The following is a 26,260-nucleotide window of genomic DNA, read 5'->3' on the forward strand; positions in this document are numbered from 1 at the left end:
AGGGAGTCACAGACTGAAACAGGCTCCAGGCTCTGAGCTGGCAGTCAGCCCAGAGCCCGACGCGGGGCTTGAACCCACGAACCGCGAGATCATGACCTGAGCAAAAGTCAGACGCTTAACCGACTAAGCCACCCAGGCGCCCCGAAAATGAAAATGTTTAAATTGGTATGGTTAACACAAATTCAAGGATGTGCGGGGGGGCATGAAGCAAGAAGAAAGTTTGGATTTGATCCTGTAGATAATGGGAATCACATGGAGATTTTGAACCTGAAGGGTGATGTGAGTCAGTCTGTATTTTTGGAAACATGACATATAGGTGGCACTGGCGAGAGGTAGACTGAATTTAATGGATTAGTTCTCTTCTGGTCTTTATATAATAAGAGCATTTATATAGTTTTGGGTAGAAATAACCTGCAATAGGAGTTCATAGGGTATGGTACTCAAGTGTTTACATGTCTATACAAGCAGACAGTTTAGACACTGAGTCTGTCCTTTCAGCTCTAACGTCATTCCCATCTTGCATCCTGCAAGCCCTTAAGTGTTCACAAGTGTCTTGGGAAGAGAGAAATTTAGTCTGCTTCTGAGTCATGTGGGTGGACCAACAGTGGTTAAGGTTAGAAGGTTCTTAGTAGAGGTTGGCCTTTGTGGAAGTACAGAAATGAAAGCTTCCTGTTCCTAAGGTAGTCAAGAATGTCAGGCAGCCATTTCCAAGTTGTCATTTGTGGATGGCTTGGGTTATACTCAGTGGCAATGACTTCCAGCCAACTGATCAGTTCCCTTTGAGTTATAATGATTTCAGTTCCTTCACCTGGTGATGTTCATATGGTACTAATCTCCTCTAGGACCGGTTCAGATAAAAATCACCATGTGAGTATACGGTGGATGAAAGCCCAGTGGGGTACCTGCCACTGGTTTTGAAGCACCTCATATGGAGTGAGGTGACCCAGAAACCCTCCAGAAGAAGAAGAGTCAGACAGGAAGGAGAAGCACCATTTGTATATGAATTTGACTCCAGAATTCTGTCTACTCTTGTTAGTAAACACTGAATGCTATCCAGGAACATGCAATGGGGCTGGGTGAGATCCTCTGTGTTGGCAGAGCCCTGTCCTGACCTCAACAAGCCTTTGAGGGAAGGTCGCTTCCTATCCATTGCTCAGTTGAGATATCATCAGCCTGTAATACATCTGAGGTCCACATTGATACCATTCATAAAGATTATTTCGTTGAATATATACCCAGCCAGTTTAAAGAACTGGATGTCCCAGGAAGGATGGGTTAAGACCAGTTCTAGTATTTTTCACATCACAGAAATTAGACAATCATCCTGTTCTCTGTTTCGAACTCAAATCCAGGGCCAATCTACTGGCTCCATGTCTTTATACCTTTGTGGTAACTTTATTTTGGACATTTTGTTATCCTCTCTGCCCAATGACCTTGATTGGTACCATCCTAAATAGGTCTTTCCAATTCATTTGTTCATTCATTCATTCATTCATTCATCTTTTCAACAAATACTATGTTCATTGAGAGCTAATGCAGGTTAGACACTATGTGAGGCATTAGACATATAAATGTGAGCAAAGAGAGTCTTTGACCTAATGTTGCTTAAAGCCTAGAGGAGGATTGAGATATTAAACAAAGGGTAATGACATAAACATAAAGTCACAACTGTGATAAGGCAGTGATGGAATGGTACAGGAGAGGTTATATACAAGAAGAACCATCTGGTCAGGAACATCTGGGAAGGCTTCACTGGGCAGTGACTCTTCTGTGCTCTTCCTTCAGAAGTGAAAAAGCCTGTCTTCTGGCCAAGTTGATCTACTTCCTACCAGAAGGTGAAGCAACGTCTCCCAAGTCATTCTACAAAAGAGAGAAATAAAGGAGTCCTTTCATACCATACTTCTAAATCAGTGAGGCTTACTCAGCCATATTCATATATCTGAGGGCTACTCAAATGACTCTGAAGGACAAAAAGAATAACTAGAAAGCAAACAGATGTACCCTGATATATTTATTAAAATGTTACTTAATATTTATGTAATATCACTGAAGGGTATAGTCCCTTGCTGACATCCGAATCTGTGGGGCTATCAAGCAACCATTTTCCACCTAGTATGGGCACTTGTTTTCCCTGGGAATGTTTTTTTTCAGTAGCCAGCCTATTAGAGCTTGTTTCTAATTTTGCAAGGTCCTGTAGGATTTTGATCAGCAATTATTTCTTTTCTCCACCTGGAGACATGTTGTAAATTGCCTTTGACTAGAACTGATTCAGTTATTTAATTATAATGCTGAAGGAACTTTGAGAGATAAATATAGTTGTCACATGACAAATTACACTTTCTGGAATTCCCAGGTCAGAATTTCCAGCCATAAGCAAGGGTGTTATTTGGCATTTCTGAATGGAGTCTGACTAACAGGCTCCCTGCTCAGAAACCAGGAGTGCCTGTTGCCGGCACTAGTTATTAGCAGTTGTGGGACTATGCCCCACCAGTGAGGTGTTGCAAACTTCTCTTTAGAATTTCCCCAGTTAAGAGAAGACTCATGAGTCACAGTGTCAGGAACCAAATAGTTAGGCACCTTGATTTTCAGGAAAATTTGCCTGGTTCAAAAATCATAAAAATAAATAAATGCTATCTATTTAGAAAGAGGTACAGGAATGTGTAGGTGTGGAGAGTTTGAAATGGATACAAGCACCCATATGGTAACTCCCTGTTCACCCAAAAGACCCATAAAAATGAAGACTTCCAGTGCAACTGGATTGAAAGGATTATAACTAGTTTGAAATGTTAACATTTTTGTAAGTCATTAGATGCTGTGTAGGAATCACAATGCAGTGGACTCACAAATTAAATAGATTGACTGGGAGTAAAAATGACACCAACAAGGTAGTGTTCAACTGTTGCTAAGAAACTGATCAACTCTAACATGTAGGGGTTATTAAAGATAATCCCCAGATGATGGAGTTTAATGTTGAAAACAGGAAGACACAGTACAACTGTATTTATTTAAAACACATATGTCTTACACTTAAATTGTGTGTTAATTTTTTATATCGATTATTCATTGTGAACATCATTACAATCCTTTCTTTGTATGTTGATATGAGTTTGTTTCTCATTTCTGATTATAAACACAACATGTTTATCATGAGTAAATCAAAGAACTAGAAGGAAGACAGAACAGAAATTCACAGAGAAATCCCAACTAAGCTCATTATTGCTAAGAATTTTGTCAACATCCTTACAGACACTTTTAAGTAAATATCAGTAGGTAGCAGTATAATAATTTTGTATTTGCTGCAAGGTTAAGACATTGTGGTCTATACATAGTCAGTCTCTTTTCCTCCTATTGCCTTGAAAGGAAATTTTGTTCACTTGGCATTTTCTTCTTTCCCCACCTTATTATTCAGATTATGGTAATCACTGATTATTTTGTTTTCAAGATTTCTGATAAACAGTGGAGTCCCAAACCAAATAATTCTACTAAAAACATTTTTGGCTAAGATGGACTAATTCCTATAAAGCCCCTCTTATACAAACTTGTATGATGTTCTTACCTGAATCTTGAAATGTATAATTTCTGATGGCACAGCTAAGACACTTTTTTTCCTGGCTCTAAAGCAAAATATAATCTGAACATGTGTCCAGTACCTCTGAAAAGTTACTGAAGAGGAAAAAGGGACAAAAAGATGAGTGGTTGGTCAATTTGGGGGCAGAGTTTGTGGTTGAGACTAGGAAAATGCTGTTGGGGACAGAGCCTTCAGAAGCTGTTACCGTGTTAGAAAATAAGATGAAAGCGGTAGGGTACAGAGGGTATTTTAGGATGTGGTGCTTTGGGTTGGGAAATATATGTTCCTTAATGGTTTGAGAAAGTTAAGAGCCAGAATGAAATTACTTTGTAGTGCCTTTCGGTAGAAACTGATCTGTTTCTATGAAGGCAACACTGTTGAAGTGGATCACAGCAGGATCTGGGATTTACGGGATTTACACATAAATGGGATTGTATCAACCGCACTGCTTTGTAATTCCTTTTCTTTCAAAAATTATGTCATGGAGCTTCTGCTCAAGTCAACAAATAAAAATCTCCATGATTCTTTTCAGCAGATATAGAAGTTCTCTTATATGAATATACTATGTCTTCTTTCACTAGTCTCATGTTGGTGCATTTTGAGGTTGTTTCTACTTTCAATGAACACCTTTGTATTGCAATGAACATCTTTGGTATATCTTTGTATATTGATGTGGCTATCTCATTGGAATAGAATACTAAGTATAAAATTTTCTGCATAAAATGATATATATTTTAAGTTTTATTACAGAATGTCAACAAAAAGTCCTGCTAATTTATATTCCCACCATCAAGTGTAAAAGCCCCATAGCCACGCACAGTTTCATTCTTATCATTTATCAGTTGGCAGGGATGACTACAATATCTAAAACACACATATGAGGAAGCTGAAACCCAGGGAGGTTAGGAGACTCTCATCGAAGGTGTTAGAACTGAGATAGTTCCGATTGTTGGCCTCTCTAGAGGTGTCCTCTGCCTGGAAGAGGCAAATGACAATAATGTCTGTTGGCCACAATGGAAACTAATGCTGCCTAGAGGGGAAAGGAAGATACTTAAAACTGGCAAATGAAACTATTTTCAGTTCAACTCATCTGTGCAACTGGGGCATACACACCATCAGAGTAAGAAGACATGTATAAAAGTACTTTGTAAATCACTAGAGATTGAGGCACCATTTGGTGCCTAACTATCATCTGGATAGTTAGGATTATGTGTGTTTCACTAACAGAAAGGAATTATAAACACTGTGGTCTGACTTTGTGTTTGAGTGTCATTTTTATCTTCTGCAAACTGATAGCAACATTCCCAGTAAGTGAAGCATTTATTACAAAAACGTGCTGACAGGGTCAGTGCCAAGCTGGGCCACTTCTTGTGATACCCAGATGATTAAAAGACAGAATGTCCAATTCTGTGTGTCTTGTAGTAAATGTGCTCTAGACAGTATCTTCCTCTGTAAATCCATGTCCCCAGCTTGCCTTTGACCTTGGCCCAGCAGCCCTGCTCATTCTATGCTTATTTATGCTCATTTTGTCTCTAGAGCAGCTGGTTCAGACTGCCTTCTCGGAGTTTATTTTACTAGCGTGGGTCCTGCTGGACCCTTAAGGATTTGAGGCACTAGCACAGCTGTGTTTAACCTCGCCTGTGAGTCCTTGCCCGGGAAACCCATCTGAATTGGCAGTGCTTCTCATAACACAGGTGACACCAAATTACAAATGGAGAAAGTGTCTCGGTTAAAATAAACCGTCACCAGACAAAAGCTTTCCCCTTCCATTTTTTCTTTTTCTGTAAGAAAAACAGAGAGCTGGAATTGATCTTATTCTTAGATGAGGTTTGTTGTTCTAATCTTTTTAAAAGCACTTATCTCAGATTTTCTGATCACCAGTAAGAAGGGGGAACAGTTATCTGCTTGTAGTAATACGATCCAAATCTAATTTTGCAGTTCTGCCTTCTATTTTGAAATAGAATAGTGCAGAGACAGTGGATTGAGGACTTGGTAATTGGAGCATGTCCTGTGTTGCCTGATTACAGGGACTCTCTGGGGATTAGACTGTCAGGATATTCAGATGCACAGGAAAGCAAACAGACAAAACTCCTGCCTCTCTGGTCCTTTCTCTGTGAGAACAGGACAGCCTTGAAGGTTGGAAACCTAGGTGAGGAAGGACAATTGTTTCTGTTAACAGAGGAGGATGAATAGTAATTATTTTCAACTATGTCTTCCCCAAAAGGTGGTCTCACCATTTGAGAGACACAGTCAATGGGAAGTGCCTACATCCAATATGATGAGTTTCATACTGCTTTAATTCTGGGAACCTTCATACGATTATACACAGGCTGACTTTTCTTCAAAAGTTGGCTTGTGCAATCTGCAAAATAAGAGAAGAGGGTCTTTGTAACTCACTGGTTTCGAAAGAAGTAAAATAGGAGCAGGCTTTCAAGTATCCCTAAGGAGGGCACTGTAGGATTGGTCTTGGAAAAGGATCTGAAGACCCAGGAGTGACTAGCAGGTCAGAAATGTAGCCAGGCTCTGGTTCTCTTCCATCAGCTACTTCAAACTGTCTAAGCTTCTGCCAAATGATGTTCTTAGCTCAGTATCGTCATTTATGTATTCTCCCCTTCATCACAGGACAGACATTCAGAATGCCAGTTCCCCGAATACTTTTCCAGTAGAATTCTGGGTTAGACCTGCCAATGATAGGAACTTAGGTGAGATTTGGAGAGCAGAAGAGGAAAAGGTAGTTTTCTCTCATGATAGCCATGGGTAGGGTGCTGTAGTCATCACCGATGGCTTCCCTCAGCTCTGAGGTTCCTTTAGACAGGCATCTGAGGACATCAGTGGTGGCTTCCTTGTGATGACTGCATGTCTCCTCAAATGACCTCTTGACCTTCATTCCTCTAAGTCTTCCAGTGGTATGTGAAATTCTAAGTTTCTATATTAAATAGCTCTCTACTTAAAATACATAGTCACTTTTTCCTCCCCGAATAATCCTGAATGACACAAAGGCTTATGCGCAAAGGTGTAATACTTTGGTCATCTAATGTTGATAAATCTAAATTTTGATTAGCACCAAATTATAGACCAACATATGGCTTACAGACATAAAAATATGTATGGTATGGTTTATTTTAATAATGTTCAAAAGCAGACTAATTTGTGGTGTTAGAAGTAAGGACAGTGTTTGGAGAGGACTGAAGGGGTGGTGGTTGGGTGAGCCATGAGAAAGTCTTGGGATGCTGGTAAGGCTTGATTTCTTCATCAGGGTGGTGCTTAGTTGGTTATTTTCTATAATAATTCTTCTGCAAGGTAATCATAATTTATGCATACTCTTTTGAGATGTTAAACTTTAATAGAAATTTTATCTAAATATTTAAGGCTGGTAGGGTATTTTTCTGTTACTCTTATTTTGTTTTGGGTTTATTTTTTATAAAGAGAGAACACAAGGGGTGGGTGAGAGGCAGATGAAGGGGGAGAGAGAGAGAGGGAGGGAGAGAGAGAAGGAAAAAGAGAGAGAGGGAGGGAGAGAGAGAGAGAGAGAATGAATTCCAAGCAGGTTCCATGCTCAGTGAGGAGTCTGATATAGGGCTCGATCCCACAAACCTGGGATCATGACCTGAACTAAAATCAAGAGTCAGATGCTCCACCTACTGAGCCACCCCAGGCATCCCAGGAAATTTTGGTTTTTAATGTCAATCCTAAGATGACAATTTAATCACTGAGATCAGTCTTTACTCTTTGATACAACTGAGGCAGCAAAACACAAAAACAAGGAAAAAAAAACAGTGATTTGCTCAAAGTCTGCCTTCAAGTCCAGTTTTCTATCCATTTATAATCTGGTTTAATGTGAGAATTTAAAAAATCATAAATTATCTTTTCCTCCATTTTTTTCCTAATTATAGTCAAATAGAAATCAACTTTACATAAAAATAGATAAGAGGAATCATTCCAAGATGATTTGTCATCTCAGGCATTACTTAAAAAATTAAGTCCCCAGTGGAAAGTTCTACAGGTAACATTGGTAGAGAATGTGTCAATCTTGCCAAGGTATTTAGAATTTAGGAGTAGGAGGCAGATAAGCTGTTTCAACAATAGACCATTGTGAATTGGATGTGGCTCTAAGTCAAGCAAAAAACACATAGTGTAAAATGTCACCAAGAAAGGTAAATTGGATATTGCTTGAAAACCCATACTAATTTTGTCCATTTGTCCATTTTCCACAGCTTTTGCTACCAATGTGTCATCTAGATAGTCATCTCTTAAGGCTCGGGACTTCTCAAGCCTAATGTACCCAGTATTAATGTCCTTGCTAGTCTTGCCCAGAGAATATGGGCTGACCTGTAAACACCCACCAAGTGAAGCCTGTACTGCAAGGAGTTTCACCAAAAGAGGGCTGCTTCCTGGAGAGCCAGGGATTTCACAGTTAACAGAGGATGAGAAGGTTATTTCTACAGAGTTCTTCCCCCACTCTGCCCCCTCACAAGGCCTTAAATCCTAATATATTCTAGGACATTCTAGTTTCATTACAACACACATATGCCTTTGAAATCTTTTAACTCATTATTTTTGAGAAATCAGCAATAGTGTATGCTTTTGAGATTCTCAGAGTTTTCTCAGCTTGCATCCAGCACAATTCAGAAAAGACTACTTCTCGTAATCTATTTGTTCAACATATATTTATCGAACTTCCATTGATACATGGCATTAGGCTAGGTGCTGAGATCACATGACAAATAAGATGCAGTCTCTGCCCCCAAGAAGTTCATGATTGGTTGCAAAACAGTCATATAAAATAATAGTTTAGTTACAGGAATGAGTTTTGGTACTGGTTAAAACATATCATTTAAGCTCTAACCATGAGTTTTAAATTCCTTTTTTTTTTTCTTGATAGCTCTTTACTGATGGCCTTCCAATATGAGGCTCACTGTTATTTTGGATAAAAGGTTTTTTGAAAATTCATCCTGCTTGAGTTCATTTAAATGTACTAAACTTGGGTATAGTTTGGGGTATAGTTTAAGTTCAGATGATGAGAAGAATATACCTATAGGAAGTAGGCTGGGATTTCTTGCTTAAAAATGATACTAATTAGGGGAGCCTGGGTAGCTCAGTCCAACTTCTGATTTCAGCTCAGGTCATAATCTCGCAGTCATGAGGTTGAGCCCTGTGTCAGGCTCCACACTGACCATGGAGCCTCCTTAAGATTCTCTTTCTTCCCCTCTGGTCCCCTCCCCCATTCCTGCTCCCTCCCTCCGTCCCTCTCTCTCTCTCTTTCTCTCTCTCTGTTGCTCTCTAAAAAAAAAAAAAAAAAAAAAAAAGAACAAGAAAGTATTGATTAGAAGTCATGAGAGTAGGGAATTTTGTGCCAAAACACTTCTATAATAGTGATTTGTAAACTAAGTTTGAGAAAATTCTAAGACATACTAATGTTGCATTAAAGATAAAAGATAAATGTCAATGTCAAGTATGTTTAATATTGTCACCTTTCTATCATCAGACAATACATAAGGGTAAACAGCTCAGAGCATGGAAACTTAAGGGTAGTTTTTCCTGCCTGTGAATTTCTATATCTCTTCAGAGCAGATAAATTCTATATCAATACAAGAGATAACTACTTGCAGTTATCCCTGATTTGTTGTCAGGGAGATAAATTGTCTCCCAAATGTGACCAGAGACTTGAATCAGAAGCAATTATCAGTCACTCAAGATGTTGTTGACCTAATTTTTATTGCCCACGGGTTTAAATGAATTAGTATTTGTTTAAAAACTTTGCTGCAGGATTCTCCTTCAGCCCTGATAGGAATATCTGGTGATGAAAACCCAAAAGACTAGGGATCACAGATAATGTGACTTGGGCCAGATGATGGGAGTACAGGGAATGAGGCTGAAGTAGAGGGTGCCCAGCCTGAGTTCAGGGACAGCCTCTGCTCAGCTGTGACTAATCATTGCATATGGGAATGCAGGCCAAGTATATTCAAGAGAACCTACTCTAAAGGGAAGCTGGGAATCTGCATATTGGGGGGGGGGGTTCCTGATTTTTAATTGTAGTTAGTTCATGCAAAAACTAGAAAAAGAAAAGGAAAAGATGGTGCTTCCAGCTACACTATGGAAGGATATGAAAGCCCTTTGCTTTCATGGTAACAAAAAGAAAACCCCACTTTTCTATGGGGCTAGCAAAAAGCAGTGGACACAGGGAAGCCTTGATGAGCAGAATGGCTCAACAATTCTCTCTGCAAACCCAAATTTGTCTGAGAAAGCAATAATAAAGAAGAGGACGGTAAGCAAAAAGGAAATAATATATTACCTTATGTTCCTGTGGTAACTGGATTCCAGGACCCTGATGAGTTGAATCTAAAGGTAAACCCAAAATATCTTCAACTACAGCTGACCTTTCCCCCAGCTTGAATTTTAACAAGATCAAAAGGTAGTGGTAAGGAAGACTGGGTTGCAGTCCACATGAATTTTCATCAGAGAAATGCAAATTGAAACCACAATGAGATACCATTTCATATCCACTAAAATGGTTAAAATTAAAATTATGGCATCAAATGTTGTGAATGTGAAAGAATGTTTCACAAGAATGTGAAACAACTGGAAACCTTACATGCTACTTAGCGGGGTATAAAATGGAATAACTACTTTGAAACATTCATTGGCAGTTTCTTTTTTTATTTTAAGTTTAGTTTATTTATTTTGAGAGCATGCACAAGTACAAGAGGGGCGGGGGAGAGTGAGAGAGAGAACCCCAAGCAAGCTCCACACAGTTAACACAGAACACCATGCAGGGCTCAATCCCACAAACCATGAGATCATGACCTGAGTTGAAATGAAGAGTCGAACACTTGGGACACCTGAGTGGCTCAGTTGGTTAAGCGCCCAACTTGGTTTCAACTTAAGTCATGATCTAACAGTTCGTGAGTTCGAGGCTCACATCGGCTCTGCACCTATAGCATAGAGCCTGCTTTGAATTCTCTGTCTCCTTCTCTCTCTGCCACTCCTCTGCTCATTCTCTCTCTCTATCTATCTATCTCTCTCTCTTAAAAATAAACATTAAAAAAAAGAGTAGAACACTTAACTGACTGAGTCATTGGCAGTTTCTTATAGTGTTATATATACCTACCCATGATAAAGCAATTCCATTCCTATGCATATACTTTAGAGAAATAAAAAAATTATGTCCTTCCACAGACTCATAGCAACTTAATTCATAGCAGCCTAAAATACTCCTGAAAACAATAGGAGTTATTTCCATCATTTGCCCATCAACAAAAGATCATATAAATAAATTGTGATATTCACACAGTGAAATACTATCTAGCAATAAAAAGGAATAAACTACTGATATATGCACCAACAAGATGAATTAATCTTGAAAACATTATATCGAGTGAAAGAAGTCAGACACTAAATAGTGCATACTTGTAAATTTCATTTATACGAAGTTCAAGAATACCTGAAACCAATGTGTAATGATATAAATAGTACTAATGATTGCTTTTATAAGGAAAGGTCAGTTCTTGACCAGAAAGAAAAACAAGAAAACTTTCTGGGGTAATGGAATTTTCAGTATTCAGTGTGCTTAAGGTATATACATTTCCCTTTGTAAAATTATACTACAATGAAAAATAAAAAACTAAATTAATAACAATCACAATGACATTTGGGTCAAATAGAACAGTTTTATGACCTGTTTCCACCTGTGACTTCAGCCTGGTAGATGAAAGAGCCCTCCCTGCAGCCACCAACTGAAGGATTCCTGAATGGAAGAGTGGCCAGTAACCACTCCTCTAGGCTCAGTCGGATCCCCTTATTTAGACTCCTCCTCTCCCCCTCCCCCCTCCCCGCAGTAGCGTGTAAGGTTTCCAGTTGTTTCACATTCTTGCCAACATTTGATGCCATAATTTTAATTTTAACCATTTTAGTGGATATGAAATGGTATCTCATTGTGGTTTCAATTTGCATTTCTCTGATGAAAATTCATGTGGACTGCAACCCAGTCTTCCTTACCACTACCTTTTGATCTTGTTAAAATTTAAGCTGGGGGAAAGGTCAGCTGCAGTTGAATGTATTTTGGGTTTACCTTTAGATTCAACTCATCAGGGTCCTGGAATCCAATTACCATAGGAACATAAGGTAATATATGTATTATATATATATATATAATTTATAATATATATATNCCCTGGGGTTATCACATCCCCATAGTTATGATCTGGACTTGGGAATGAGGCTCTGTTGCTCTCATCAACCTGGCTTGGTTTCTGGGTTATGATACTCTCTTAAGCTGCCTGTTCCTGTGTTTAGCTCTTCTAGGATGCTGTCCCAGGTCTGCCATATTTATCCTGAAATACTTTGCTTGAATCACAGCCAAGCTCCTCTCTAAATCAGGAGGTCTTAACCTGAGTCTGACCTATAATGGATTTCTGGACAGAATTCCAGAACTTGAGAGGGAAGATTGCATCTTTATTTTTACTACTCAGTGATGAAAATTTGCATTTCCTTTCATTATGGACATAGCAGCAAATTACAATAATATTAACAGTACCTGTGACCATCATGATTAGAAATCAGAGATAATTTATGTTACATTTTAGCTGTGGCAGATACCTCAAAATATTGTTATAACCATAACTATTTCAAAATTATGGTAATTATACTTGCCCACAAAATCTTATTTAGTGGATTAATAAAGATACATACATCACTTTAAGACATTTTGATAACAATTTCAATATAGTTGTTTTCCATTGTAATACTATGCATTTTATTTATGCATTTACAAACATTTTAAGAAGAGGTCTGTATTCATTTTCTATTGTTGCTGTGAGAAACTACCACAAACTTAGTGATTTAATTTTTTTAATGTTTATTTATTTTTGAGAGAGACAGAGCGTGAGCAGGGGCAGGGCACACACACACACACAGACACACACACACACACACACACACACACACACAGAATCTGAAGCAGGCTCCAGGCTCCCAACTGTCAACTCAGAGCCCAACCAGGGGCTCAAACTCACAAACTGTGAGATAATGACCTGAGCTGAAGTTGGAAACTTAACTGATTAAGCCACCCAGGCACCCCTCACATGCATATTGATTTAAAACAATACAAATGAATATCTTATTGTTCTGTAGGTCGCAAGTCTGACATCGATCTCACTAGACAGAAATCAAGGTGTCAGTTGGTGTCTAAAGGTGCTAGTAGAGAATCCATTCCTTGCCTTTCCCAGATCCTAGAGGCTCCCTCCATTTCTTGTCTCAGGGCTTCTTTTCTCTATCTTCAAGGCATTCTTTTTTCTTAAATAGTTTATTGTCAAGTTGGTTTCCATACAACACCCAGTGCTCATCCCAACAAATGCCCTCCTTCATGCCCATCATCCCCCTTTTCCTCTCCCCCACCCCCATCAGCCCTCAGTTTGTCCTCAGCATTCAAGAGTCTCTCATGGTTTGCCTCCCTCCCTCTCCCCAACTATTTTCCCCTTCTTCTCCCCCATGACCCTATGTTAAGTTCCTCCTAATCCACGTGCAACACATGGTCTCTGTCCTTCTCTGCCTGACTTATTTCGCTCAGCATAACACCCTTAAGGTCAATCCATGTTGCTACACATGGCCAGATTTCATTCTTTCTTATTGCCATGTAGTATTCCATTGTATAAATATACCACATCTTCTTGATCCATTCATCAGTTGATGGACACTTAGGTTCTTTCCATGATTTGGCTATTGTTGAGAGTGCTGATGCATAGGGGTACATGTACCCCAATGTTCATAGCAGCACTCCTGTATCCCTTGGGTAAATTCCTAGTAGTGCTATTGCTGGGTCATAGGGGTTCTATTGTTAATTTTTTGAGGAACCTCCACACTGTTTTCCAGAGGGGCTGCACCAGTTTACATTCCCACCAACAGTGTAGGAGGGTGTCTTCAAGGCAATTTTGAGTCCTTCTTCAAACATCACTCCAAACTTCCCTTCCACTTCCCTCTTCCACTTGGATAGGTTCTTATGATTACATCAGACCCATTTGGGTAATCCAGAATAATCTCTCCATTTTAAGATTAGCTGGTTAGCAACTTTAATTGCTAGGTTCTGGGAACTAGAGGAGGGCATCTTTGCATTATTCTGCCTATCATAAAGTTCATAGTTTTCATCTGACAGCCCAAGGTGTCTGTGACATAAAAAGCCTAACACTGTGTCTATACCCTGGTCTGACCCATGTTTGCCTGGTGCTGGCTGTCCTGCTGAATTATGCCAGCCTCATTCTGGCTACCTCTGCCGTCAAACTGGACAGAAATCTTGTAAGAGGCACATCCTATTTCTCACCTCACCAGCTCTTCTGACTTCAACCTTGGCTCATCATCCCCCTCTCTGCCTGACATAGGAACCCCTCCTCCATATGCCTCCAGTTTATTCTTTGTCCCAAATTATTTCTCATTCTGTTTTTGAGTCATTTACTTTTCTATTTCTCCAGTTGGACCATGAGCTCCTTTAGAACATGACTGAATCTTTTTCACTGTATGTCTCCATCCTGTATCCTAACTATATCCAAACCATCATAAGAAGTTATGTTCTGTGGTATGAATACATGAACAAGAACTTCATGAAAAGAAAAATAGAAACTAGTAGATTTTAAGAAAAATACTACAACTAACACTAAGGTCAAAAACAAAAAATATTTATAAAAATGCTTCTACTTCTGGGCTGACTTTAAAATACATTTCACTGTGGCTGTTCCCAGAGCCCAGACTTGCTACCTAATTCTAGACTGTGCCCAGACCAAATCTTGGGAAGCCTGGGGATCTGAGAGAGGAAATTACATAGGTTTTAATGCAAAGGGTCCTAGTTACCACTGTGGGTAACACTGGGGCAATGGCCCAGCTCCTCCCTGAATTTTTTTATGACCAAGACAAGACCCTATCCTGGACTTGTGGATATTACAGGGACAGGGGACGTGGATAGGCCTTCTCTATGAGCATAAGGCAAACTGGAGACACCTGTAAGCTCTCAGAGATCCCAGAACATGGAACAGAAAAGGGACTGGAGGTCTAAAGTAGATAGACCAGATTTCTTAACTTCCTGTTGTTATTGAAATGTGAAGTCTTAACCTTTACATCTGGGGATTTATACCCTAGATTGAGTACAGGGATAGCCTAGTTTTATAGAAAACCTTTACAATTGAAAATAGTTATTAAAATGAGAAGGTCAGTACATGGTACTTCAAACTAGAGCCTTAAATGATAGTTCAGTAATACCTTCAAGTTTGATTGCCACCTAAGCTTCATGAGACTGTAACAACCTTAAAGATACACCATCCTATATTTCTTTGCCTGGTGACTTTAATTGCTATTTTCCTCAATAAAATGTATGCAGTGCTGAATTATCAATGATCATTGGTCTAAAAGTGAAAATATATGGATCTAGCCATAGTTTTACCTCTAGCCAGAAAGATGATGCTAGCAAATGATTTAATGCAATTTGAAGAGCTTTTTAAAAACTGAGATGCCCTCAGTTCACACTTTTTGAATCAGACATGTCATTGAATAGCACTGTATATTGAGCAAATGCCTGGTGATTCTTATCATCAAAAGGCCACTGGATTAAGTAACTACATTCTGGTAGTGGATATGTTCACCTCCCTAAGGAAAAGCACCAGGATTCTTTGTGCCTCAAGTAAAAAGGCACCAAAGGGTCAACTTTGATTTTTCCTTCCATTGGTGAACAGCTAGGTAATACAAACAGCATTTTCTTGCAATGGTCTCTTTAATAAAGGGCAAATGTTTTTCTTCTGTCAATCAGTACTGTGGATTAGTTTGCTTTCTATCTTACAGAGATCTGGAATAAAATTACATTTGAAGTCTCCCTCCATGAAAACAAGTTTACCAAATATCTATCCCTTTCAGCAAACCATTGAGACTTAAATTGCACCTTAATACTATTCTCCCATCTTCCAGTTTAGCCAGAAGATTTTTGTGGAAATAAAAATCTGAAACCTGAGGGAAGGGGTGAGGTGGGAGAGAGGAGATTTCACAGCTTCAGCAGACAAGAATTGGCATGCTAACCCATATTTGCAGCGTTTCCTCCTGTTCTCTAAGGTTAAACTAGAAAACAGTATTATTTCCCCAGACATTTCTTCTGGTCACTTTCATATGATTAGTTTGATCCCTCTTGTGCTGGAAGTCTGAACCCAGAGAATAGACTTCATTTCAGTGCTGTTGATTGAAAGAGGAAAAGTCTGCCAAGTGCCACAGGTACTTTTACCTATGAAGACTGATTTCATCCTTTTTATTCCTGCTGTAGAAATAAGGTAAAACAAGAGAAATATGTGAAATAAATTTCCCTAAGTCTACATCATGAGCACACATATGCATATGTGTGCATACACCCACAAACATAAACTACTCTCAGGTTAGCATCCTCCTCCAGGTTACGATGGGGAGCCCGGACAATTCCCTATATCCTCTGGCAAGTAAGTGCATAAGGATGCAAGGGGACGGCTGGCAAACTGCAGTATGTTCTTTTCACCTTCCTGTCAAACACATATCTTCAAATGGAAGACATGCCACACTGACTCAACAAAAAACTTAGCATCATCCAGTGGGAAAGGCTGCTGGAGGAAGTGAAGGAAGACAGAAGAGGGGAAATAGCTTTGGTTTTACATGTGAAGAATCTGTTTGACTTGTTAGGTCTGATTTCTGTGAACAATCAAGGTAGTTTTTCTTGGTGTCATCTTAATTACCTTCTGTGCAAAGGGGAATAAAAAGGCAGTGAGTGGCAGCAATTAATTTGCATTATCAATTGATTATTTTTTTTTCTTTCTAGGAATTCTTCTGACTCACAAAACATATTATATAGCCATCTGTTTTCCCCTAGATGACTTCTGTTACATTTATTCATTTTTGTCTCCTCAGAAGATGTGTCAACATTGCCAATATGGGCATCTGTGTGTGTGAGGGAGAGTTGAGAGGGAAGGGGTGAGCATTTTGTGGTTTTTCTTTTTCATACAGGTTAAGTTTTGTGTCCCTTGAGGGAACACTTGAAAGTTCTCTTGCTTTCTGGTCTCCAAAGTCCAATTTCCATTCTCACGTAGGACCAGATGCTGTGTAGAAATCTGAGCTAAAACTTAACTTACCCTTGGGGCTTAGATGGGAAAGAACTTTTCTGAGGATGGTACTGAAGAATTCATGCAAATGAAAACTCTGAAGGAGGAAGGAGGTCTGGGTTACTTTCTGGTTTGGCACTGTTTTTAGAAGGCACTTCACTTAACAACTCAGTTTTTTCTTTTTTCTTAAATAATGGAGAGAGTGGTGTGTTCTTCCTCTTTTTGAAAAAAAAAAAAAAGAGGATGGGGCACCTGGGTGGCTCAGTTGGTTGAGCATCTGACTTCAGCTCAGGTCATGATCTCACAGTTTGTGAGTTCGAGCCCTGCATTGGACTTTGTGATGACAGGTCAGAGCCTGGAGCCTGCTTTGGATTCTATGTCTCCCTCTCTCTCTGTCCCTCCCCCACTTGTGCTCTGTCTCTCTGTGTCTCTCAAAAATAAATGAATGTAAAAAAAAAGGAAAAAAAATGAAAGAAAAGAGGCAAGAAAAAATTAACACAATCACGTTCTGCTTTTATACTTTCTGGTTTCTCCTTTCTGCTTATTTCATACTCTCTAACAGAAGACAAATATTCTCACCTCCTTATCCATTTATTCAACAGTTTTGGCTAATGTCTGAGCAGGCAAAATTTTGTCTATGTGTGGTTGGGGGAAGTAGACATGCCCGGTGAGGATCTGCCTTAGAATTGTCTGCTCCAAGACTGTCTTCTAGAGTTAAGTTGTGTCTGAAACCAGGAGAAGTGATATATAAGAGCCTTATAACTCAGTCCTTTCATCCCATTTTCTGTACATACCTGACCAAGGAACTCCCAGATCAGAGCCGGCAACAGAGGAATAGCATGGTATCTATGTACATGCCAAGCTTTGGAGTGCCTGGCAGCCCACACTCCTGAGACCACTGACTCCACTCCCCACTCCCAACAAAATGTGGCATTGCATACTGTGCAGAGTAAGGACGAAACAATGTTTGTTGAGTCCATGAGAAAATGGGTGAAAAAATGAATTAACTTGTTTATGGTGCTTCTGCTCCACCACATTTAGTCTAGGTGAAGATGAGCCAGGAGAACTCTCTGACAGGAGATGAAAACCAGCAGTCATTTTCTTTTTTTAATGCTGTAGAGAACAAACAAGGGTATCTGAGGCAAAGCCCTCATGCAAAGCCCCTGAACTCCCTAGGCTCTGATAATGATGACTGTTAGAGGTAAGGTCACTGGTCCAGAGCCCTGAGAAAGGAGGCTGCTTGGTACCCCAGGACTCTTCGCTCACAGCTTGGACATCCTTCACAGCAGGATTAGTGGTCAAGTAGGCAGTGGGTCAGAGGAGGAGAAATTCTCAGTTCTACTCAGGATTTGGTGATATGGTTTACGGAAGAGATGTCTTTGTAAATGGTGAAATGGTAAAGAATGGCTGTTATCGTGTACTTGACTGGAGATTCTGTGGGCTCGCCCTGAGAAATAGATGTGAGCTCTAGCTGTGGAGAAGTGCCAGGGCTGAATGGAGGTTTCATTTCTACAACCATGAATTCAAGTTTTGTACTAGCGTGCAGTGTTCTAACACCTAACCTTCAGATGCTGTCGCTTGGATCTTTCCTGACCTGTTATGTCTTGTGAAGAGAGGGGCCTTCAGGAATTGTCTGTCTGGTAGCTCCTTGCCTATTTACAAACTTCCATGGGCACAAAGTTGCTTCTGTAATTTCTGTAGGAAATATACAAGCCATATGACAATTAGCAACTCACCATTCTTTATAGATATTAGCAATGTGGAACTACTATCTATTGTTTTTACAATTTGAGCCCAAAGAGGCATCTGAGAATCTATAATAGGATACACCAAATGTAACACAACAGAGGAGCAATTCGTCTTTCAAGGACATATTTGCTTATCAACTCTCTGGAGGGGCTGTGAGTAAAGCCTCTGTGTTTTGGACTTTTATTTTCTCCAGCTAAGCACATTTTTGTATGCTCAAAGTAGCTCACCCGCTTGTGCTCATTTAAGTTTTAAATTTAAATTTTAAAATTAAATTTTAGCATTTAAAACTTGTCCTAAAGCTTCTGTACTCCTTGAAATGTTTTCAGAAAACCCCTTTCTATATATTTTCACTTGGTTGGCTCTGCCAGAGCTTTTTTGAAGCCATGATAAACTATATATGTGATCTCTGTTTCTTATTTGCACACTGTCATATCTCTCCATTTAGGCTAACCTTTGTTTCTGTCCCAGGTAAGCAAAGAAGTTTCTTTGATTTTGCCATGATCTAGGAAGTGTGTTCTGTACATGGCAAATGACATTAATGGTATCTAACCAATCAACAAGACAAGGGGTCAAATTTAAGTTGACAGAGAAAAAATGAGACATGAAAGCCTGAAAGGTATGTGAAAAACAAGGCACAGAGTTACCTGAGTGAGCTATATTCTGTTTAAAGGTCCTTGTTCAAATGTACCAGAGAACAGTGGTGACTCAGTGCATTAGCATTACCATCTGATGGATATTTGGCCATTTCCTACTTTGGGCTCTCTGTCCAGCTCCTGGCAGACATATGTCCCACAGACTTCAAGTTCCAATTAGAGGGGAATTACATCTCTTAAAAAAATACAGTTTCCAGAAATATAACATAACTAAATAAAATTCAGTACTGAAGGCAGGAAGCAAGGCCAGCCTCCTGACGCTTAGTTGAAATAGCTCCTACAGCACATGGGACATATTTTGTTCAGTTCTTCCATGGAAGACAGATTGGAAAAATGAAAAGCAGTTGAGTTTGAGAAATTAATTACTGTTTTTGTCAAATGCCCTAATGCTTTAAATGTAGGATTAGATAGACATCATCCGGGGACCAGAAGCGGAGAGGCAGCATGGACAGAGGAAGAAAAAAAGCAAAATGTTCTTGAGTCAGTCATTTGATCAGTTCTGGACAAAGGATAACCCTATGTTATAAGCATTCAGGGTTATAAGTGCAAGATGTGTTCATTCTACATTCTCATCTCTACAGTCTACAGCAGGGCCATAATCTGACCCAGGTGTAACCCAACCTGTGAATAAAAAAGGTGCTTATAACAGGAATTAATTGTACTTATCTGGAATTTTGCCCCTCATTCTTGTTGTGGGATTTAATTAATACTTATGCAGAGGTCAGGCATTTCAAGGCTAATGCCATAGAAGGGCAAAGAATTATCTTAATGTGGGTTACAGTTAGATACAGGCAGTTTTCCCTTTATTACTATTATCAATTGTTTAAAGAATTCTGCTGAATGATTTCATTGTATGTGTGCCTTGGGGCTTTCTAGAACAATTTGGAAAATACATTATCAAATAAACCACAAGATTATTAAAATGACCTTAAATAGCATGAACCAAATTTTTAGCAGATGTTGTCATACGCAGATTTACTCATATTTCTTCCACTTATATAATTATTCACACTCCATATTTCGAGGACAAAATTTATTAAAATGTGTTCCCACCTAATTATCTCACTTCCTCCTTAACCCTCTTTTTATTTTTCATGTTCTCTCTTTTCTATGAAGCAACTTTCTGGCTTCTAGCAAAAGCCCAAAGGAGAACTTAAGAACTAGAGGTTGAATGATCTAGATGAAAGTACCAGAATCCCTCCTTCACATGCTTTCCTTTCAGTACATCTAATTTTTTCCCATCAAGGAATACCTTTGTAAGAAAATAGACTGGGTTTGTTTTCACTGTGGTTGGCAGAGGATTAAATTCAAAGTTTCTTCCTACTGCTCTTTGATTGCTTGATTCTTTGATTGCTTGATTCTTAACCTGTTTCTGTCCCCGTGTTCGCTGAAGCATTCAAGGTTGGGCTGGAACCTCTGTAACCAATAGTGAGCAAGGTTAGAAAGGGGAAAAGTGAGTAGCAGACCCCTGGGGGCATCTGCGTCTGGTTCTGACCCACCATGGACCTGGGGGTACAGGAGCAGATCTGAGTTGATTTGCCTGAAGAGGTTGCCTGGTAACATGTTTTGGACCTGACATACTAAAGCATTACATATGAATCTTGAAAGAAAATAACACTTGAAGTCACTTTGAATCACTTCATAAATATATTTTCTTCTCCCTCTTTTCTAAGTTTTCTTGCTTTTTTGTCTCTCGCTCATGTTAATTGTCATGGGTATATTTCAAATCAAGATCTCTATCACAGTCTCTTCCTCATGTCTAAACAAAATGTTGGATGTGAGAGAATGGTTACGTAGCAGGATTCTCACACAGAGTTGTGACACTGAGGCTTTTATTTTTCAGGAAGCAACGTTATTCATGCCGGCATGGCACAGTTGGGTTCATACCCGAAGAACTGAGCCCCTAACACCATATGGTGTTTTGTTTTGTTTTTATTACTTTCTACTTTTTTGTCTCCCGTATATGGTAACATAAAAACATGCAGTCTGATTAAGTGGTCTCATGTTACAAGGTTATGAGGGATGTTGTCACGTACGCATATAGCCAGATTGCCTTGAGGTTTTTTGGGTTTTGTTTTATTTTTCTCTCCTTAGGGAGAGGTCCCTACCAGGGTTTGTCATAAGAACATAAATAACTTGCCTGACTACATGGCTGGAATAGAGAGTGCTGGACTAATATCCAGACCACCAGTGTTCAAGTTTCTGCTTTGCTACTGTAATAACTTAACCACATAGTTTATTCAGTTGCAAAATGGGTATAATGTGATACTTAAAATCTCTATTTCACAATGAAATGAGATAAATGTTGTATAAAATTTAATAAGGAAATTCATACTATATAACATTGTGTTTCAACTATACTTAAATTTAAAAATTAACAAATGGGGCACCTGGGTGGCTTAGTCAGTTAAGCGTCCGACTTTCGCTTAGGTCATGATCTCGCGGTTCGTGGGTTCGAGCCCCGCGTTGGGCTCTGTGCTGACTGCCAGCTCAGAGCCTGGAGCCTATTTCAGAGTCTGTATCTCCCTCTCTCTCTGACCCTCCCCTGCTCACGCTGTCTCTCTCTCCTAGAAATAAATAAAAATATTAAAAATAAAAAATAAAAAATAAATAAAAAAATAAAAATTAACAAAAAATGCATACTACAGAAATGTGAAGTATAGTTTATGGTAAAGAGCAGTGTCATAACCTGATCTTGTGGTTTTTGTGTGTTGTTTTTTTGTTTATTTGTTTCTTCTATTTACCAAACGAATAATTATAGCCAATATTTGTCTCAAGCACTGTGGTAAGTGGTTTGCATATATTTATTTATATAATTATTGCATATTATTACCATCTCCATTTCACAGATGAGGAAACAAAGACACAGAAAACTAAAGCAAGTTTCCCAGGGTCACAGAGCTGGTAATGGGGGCTTGCAGTGGGTTGCATTCTGTCCCCTATAAACATATCTCTAAGTCCTATCCCCTGGTACTTGTGCAGGTGACCTAAACTGGAAAAGAATCTTGGCAGATAGTGGCCGTATTTATAAAAGGACCTTCCTGTTAAGTTGAGGATCTTGAAACAAAGTAATTCTGGATTAGGTTGGGCCCCTAAATCCAATGTGAGTGTCTTTATAAGAGGTAGAATGGACACACAGACACATGGAGGGAACAGGACCATGGCAGAGATTGGAGTGATGCAGCCACAAGCCTAGAAATGTCCAGGGCCACCAGAAGCTGTAAGAGGCAAGGAAAGATCCTTCCCTAGTGCCTTCAGAGGGGGCAATGGCTCTGCTGACACCTGGGTTTAGGATTTATAGTGTCCAGAACTATGAAAAGGTACACGTTTGTCGTTTTAAGGCCACTCAGTTTGTGGTAATTTGTTACAGTAATTTGCAGGAAACTATGAACAGGGCCCTAAGATTCAAACAATGGGAGCCTGATTCCAGAACATGAACACTTGATTCTTTTTTCTTTTACTTTTTAAAAATATAAGTAAATTATCCAAGTGAATGTGATACAGTTATAATGGTTCATTGTGGGAATGTGCTCTTGTGCAAGTCAAGATGTTAAAATCACTGTTATATGGGCATGGGGCTATAGGAACTCATAGTTTTTGAAAATTTCTAGTCCAGAGGTAACCTATAATAAATTTTACAAAATAAAAATAATCCCTTTCAACATGAGAACATGGTGTGTAAACACTGAGCAAACATAAAGTTACTAACAAACCCAATATAAGTAGAACACAAGAACTTTCTGCCTAATGAGCTGAGATTGTCAGTTTTAGATCAATGTTGCCTCACATACTTAGAGAAGAAAAATTGTTTCTTAGAGGTATTGGGTTTCCTGAGCCAGACTAAAACTTTTCTGAACCATCTAGTATTTCCCAGCCATGGTTAACATATTTTTATTCATGTATAAATTTGTGTTCTGTGAAATATTCTCTCCATTTCCACTCATTTATAAATTCACTGTTACAAGGGCTTTACAAATTTAATTCTTTGGAGGTTGAAGAAACCTCTGGGTGAAGGCTGCTGCCTCTTCTCTTGCTGGGCCTCTTGGGCATCAGCCTTGCACAACGGCAGCCCAGCTAGATGGCTCAGGAATCAACTGTTCCACACACCTCCCTCACCTTCTCCTGAGACCAAAGTGCCTCAGGAGATGAGGAAGTAATGGGGAAGTAAGCACTACAGCTGGGGCCTCAATCCATCTTTGGAAGCATCTAGAGCAGCGACTAAGCTTTGGTTTCTTATGCTAAGTGAACCTGAGTTTGTTTGAGCTAATTCTCTTCCTCTAGCTCCAATGTCTTTTCTAAGCTCTGATCCCACATTTGTGACTACTGGTTCTAAAGCCCCCCTTGGTCCTCTGTCAAGTCTATTGGATTCACATGTCCCTTCCCAACTGGATCCAAACCTAGGCCTTCTCTGAATTATTCAGTGCTGTTAAGGGTAGCACCATTCTCCTTGGAATTAAGGCTCACAGCTTTTCTATCATCTTTGATTCTGATCCCCCACGGGGATCAGATGGATGTGCTTCCAATCAATTACCAGGGCTGTTAATTATACTCCATAACATCTTTCATTTCCCAATTGTCCTCTCCATTTCTCCTGCCATTACCTGCCAAGGTCAAGTTATGGCACTGTCTCCTGCCTTCGATTAGGGCAACAACCTTTTACTTGGGCCCCAAATGCTTGACTTTTTCCCACATAATACATCACATCTCTGCAGTCATGGTTTGCTTATGCTCTAAAATTTCCCACTTCTCTTATCTACAGGATAAGTGTTAATATGCTTAGCTGGTTACTGATGTCACTTTACAGTTTGGTCTCAGAATACCTTTTCAGACTTGGTCCCTGCTAACTGCCCTCCCTTTGTACAGCCAGACTTCCGTATCTCCTCTTTCTGCGATAGCCCTTCACTGCTCCTTTCCCTGCCTCTTTTTATTCCATGTCCACAGCATGTAGAATCAGGTCTCCCCTTTTCTGCATGTCTGAATTTTCTCCCACACAAGCATCTCTCAGATGCTACCTCTCCCAGGATTCCAACACTGCTACCCAAGGTACAGGTAAAGTGCTAGATGCCAAGAGGCCGAGAAAAAAAGAACATTTTCTTGAGTTATTTTTACAACAGTGAGGAGGCAAACAAGTGAATCTGAAGTGATATGAAATTAGATACTTTGGGTGCTGCATGAAGGCCATCTGATCTCAGGCTGGTGGCGAGGAAACAAGGAAGACAAACGTGGGGCTTCAGACAGGAGCTGGTAACAGGGCAGACCTTCAGCTGCTCTGATGCCCCACCTGCCAAGCCCCCTTTCTGGGGTCTCTCCAGGATCCAGCCTGACAGCAGGTCTGTTTCAGCACCTGTTTCGTGACTTTGGCCCACATCCATCTGGACTGGTCAGAGTTCACCATTTTATTTATTAAATATTTTACATCCCCCCCCCCACCACCCGTTTCACTTACTACCAGTGAAGGGTTGGAATTGGCAGAGATGGTGATGGAAAGAATAAAACTCCTTTGACCAGGGCTTTGTCCAACTCTTCCCAACGTGGTTACTCTTTTAGGGCTGATGTCCTCCTCTGGAGTGGCTGCTGCGTGATCACAGGAATCCCATGTTGTGTCCTTTTCCTAGAAAGTGTTTCTCATCCTCATCATTTCCCAGAATTCTGTTATTTTCAACATTTCTGCATTTCCTCTTGTTTATTGTGCATTCAACACCCTGTTCTAGGCTTCCAATTCTCAGATGTACCATCAACAAAGGCAGTGAAGTAATTGAGTCTTACATATTTGACCCACGACTTAATTACGTTTTCAGCAGGAAGGCACTTACTTCTTTTCTTCCAGAAAATGGAATTCCTTTCTGATGTCTTGCCCTAGTCATTGTCATTCCCCCTCTGTGTCCTCTCTGCCAAGCCTGGACTCCTAACATCCAAGCAAATCCAGAGGCCTGGCTGGAATCGCTGAAAGAGTTACTGTTTGACTTGACAGTCTCACTATTGTCTGCTGAAACATTACCAGCAAGTTCAGATGGCAGCTGGAGAACACAGCTGAGAAAAGGTTTCCATTATCAGAGGCCTCAGTGATATGTTTTCATTATCAGGGTTTGGAGGGGCTGGAAACACAAACAGGTCGAGTCTTGGTGAGGTCAAACATCAACTGACTCTCTCAGCACATTGTCAACACTATGGGCTTGCCAAGTTTCTTGTAGAAAATGCTGCTGTTTTTCTCTAAAGCAGTTTATGTGCTCAGCAGTAAAGCTGAGGCAAACTCCCAGTTCATTTTTATGCCTTATTTGGGGACTTGACCTGTGTGATCCAGAGGCCTGGATGGCTGGGCACAATCCTTTCACTGCTGAAAGCCCTATATGTCTTGCAGGTTCAACTCGGTCCCACAGCCCCTCCGGACCCCGGCTGACTCTTGGGCTGTACTAATTAGTTGTGTGGATCATTATTTCCCACTAGCTTGCCCCTTTTCCTGCCCCATTCCGGAGTGGGAATGCAGGCGTGGGACTCCTGACCTCTGGCTTGCTGGCATCTGATCATTTTGCAGAGCATTTTTGGCTTGGCAAAAAACAAATACAACACAACAAAACAACATCCAAGCTCAAGGAAGCATATGGTAAAATGTTGTATATGTATAATCAATCCCTAGCTTAGGGGTGTTGCAAATTGAGCTCCTGTTTTCATGTCACTTTTTTTTTTTTTACAAATAGTTTATTGTCAAGTTGGTTTCCATATAACACCCAGTGCTCATCCCCACAAGNTGTCACTTTTGAAGCTTTTGTGCTCCGGTCTATATTCATCTAGCTCTGCTCCCTCTTGAAGTTGGAGCTTAAGCTCCCAGCTGTCACTTGTAGCTGTTCTGGAGATGTTTCTCCTGTGTTATCTATCTGTCTATCTGTCTGTCTATCTATCTATCTATCTATCTATCTATCTATCTATCTATCTATCATCTATCTACTTTTATCCTCTGGCTTCAGAATTCTGTGTTTATCTATCAATCTATCTATCTATCTATCTATCACCTATCTATCTAGAAAATGTAGATTAAAAAATCTATCTATTTTTATCCTTTGTTTGGCTTCAGAATTCTCTCATAGTTCTCTTGGTCTATACCTTATTCTATTTATATAGTACCTGGTATTTACTACAAGCAACTAACTCTATAACTAATACTTTATCCAGTAGTGGGATCATCTGTTCCCTTTTATTTGCAGTTG

General features: G+C 39.7%; 1 long non-coding RNA gene across 1 annotated transcript; it reads right to left on the reverse strand.

The window, feature by feature from the left end:
• Window positions 1-328: 328 nt before the first annotated feature.
• On the reverse strand, window positions 329-24,932 carry LOC144243639 (uncharacterized). The gene is made up of 2 exons (XR_013338718.1): window positions 24,505-24,932; window positions 329-1,860 (listed from the first exon to the last, which is right to left on the reverse strand). It is a non-coding gene; the product is annotated as an uncharacterized LOC144243639 (long non-coding RNA).
• Window positions 24,933-26,260: the final 1,328 nt, after the last annotated feature.

This window comes from Crocuta crocuta, unplaced genomic scaffold (genome assembly GCF_008692635.1).
Source record: "Crocuta crocuta isolate KB4526 unplaced genomic scaffold, BGI_CrCroc_1.0 scaffold586, whole genome shotgun sequence".
NCBI lineage: Eukaryota > Metazoa > Chordata > Mammalia > Carnivora > Hyaenidae > Crocuta > Crocuta crocuta.